The sequence below is a fragment of the Pinus tabuliformis genome, chromosome X, assembly GCF_031772625.1.
Source record: "Pinus tabuliformis cultivar Carrire ecotype Pingquan chromosome X, CPIR1, whole genome shotgun sequence".
Classification (NCBI taxonomy): domain Eukaryota; kingdom Viridiplantae; phylum Streptophyta; class Pinopsida; order Pinales; family Pinaceae; genus Pinus; species Pinus tabuliformis.
The window spans coordinates 1,464,383,570-1,464,385,330 of NC_142308.1; the positions used below are offsets into that span (position 1 = coordinate 1,464,383,570).

Genomic DNA, 1,761 nt, shown 5'->3' on the forward strand with positions numbered 1-1,761 from the left:
ATGCCTCACTTGCATTCATCCATCTTCTAGTGATGTGCCTTTGAGTTTATTTAAAGGTTCTTGGAACTTTTAAAGGACCATCTTGCTTGTTGAAGGAAACCCTAGTTAGGTAATCTTGATGAAAAACCCTAATCCAACATCTCACTTCCTTCTGCCTGCATACGAATAACATTGGTCAGACATAACTTTAAAGATACTGGAAATATAATCAACTAATTGAAAGAATGGCATTAATAAATAACTAATTTAGACACGTGTGTGGTCAATTGTTGTGCCACTATGTCTTCATAGAGAATGAATTTTATAGTCTCCCCGCTCTTCTTCAATCAATGCTTTTTCCATGGGACTACTGTGGAATGGGCGTTGAATGCAACGCCACTACAATGTAGTTTAATTGGTTGTGGGGTCTGGATTTCCATCATGCCTCAACAATAAAGCCTGGGAAGTATCCAAAAGCTTTAATTTAGTACCTTTGCAAACCTTTCTTTGACTGCTTTCTCAAATTCCTCTACTCAACTTTGCACATTTCTTCATCTAACAATGGCATGCTAAACTTATCCTTATGGAACAGTTCTATGGAATCTCATACAGAACATGGGAGTCATTATAGTGAGTTACAACCTGTACAATTTCTCAAGCCCGGCGAGTTGGATCGCCACTTTTGAACACGCCTGAACCTACAAAAACGCCATCACAACCTAGCTGCATCATCAAGGTGGCATCATCAGGTGTGGTGATGTCTCCTACTGCAAAATTCACAACAAACAACTTTCCTAACTCATAGGGAGCATCAATTTGTTTAGCAAAGGTAAAAACTTCATCATCATCCAAGCTCTGAAGCTTACGTATATCACCCAAAACAGACCTTACATGTCTTACTGCTTCAATAACATTACTAGTACCAACTTCTCTTTTGGTCCTGATCATAGAAGCTCCTTCAACAATCTTTCTTAGAGCCTCACCAAGGTTCCGACAACCACAGACAAAAGGTATACAAAAATTATGTTTGTTGATATGGTGCATGTCATCTGCAATAGTGGGTACTTCACTCTCATCAATGTAATCAATACCGATGGCCTCTAGAATTTGGGCTTCAACAAAGTGACATGTTCTAGCCTTGACCATGACAGGGATGGTCGCAACACGCTTAATTTCCTTGATAAGCCCAGGATCAATAATCTGAGCCACTCCTTGAGATCTAATATCAATAGGCACCTGCTTGAATGCCATCATAGCAACCACCCCATCTTCTTCAACTATTTTAGTGTTCAGTATTGACCACATTCATGATCACCCTCCCTTCTAAGCATTTGGGTCAGACCAACCTTGACTGCATATGAAGATTTCTTCGGATATGTTATTACACCATTGCCATAGATGGTGACAACTCCATCACTTTCCAATTACAACTCCAAATAAATCTTAGACCTCAAACATGCAATAATAATTGAGAAACGACCATACTTACAACTTCTCCTTACCCTCCTCTGTTACAAAGTACGAGGAAGAGAAAATAAATCTCAAACTTCTTTGAATGAAGAAAACTCCCAGGCTGACCATTACAAACATCCCACTCAACACTTATTACAAGTAATCAAGAGAACTCTATTGAGAAGATTGGTTTTAGGCTTCAGCAACTTTCTAGTCCTGTTTAACCTTGGTGTTTTTGGATCCTTTTGCTCCGTATACTTTAATAGATTCCCTGATAAACCTTGGTGTTTTTGGATCCCTTTGCTTCGTATACTTTAATAGATTCCCTGA

The 1,761-nt window shown here is 39.0% G+C and overlaps 1 pseudogene; it reads right to left on the minus strand.

Moving 5' to 3' along the window:
* Positions 1-534: 534 nt before the first annotated feature.
* Positions 535-1,403, minus strand: LOC149145528 (putative pyridoxal 5'-phosphate synthase subunit PDX1 pseudogene; annotated as a pseudogene).
* Positions 1,404-1,761: the final 358 nt, after the last annotated feature.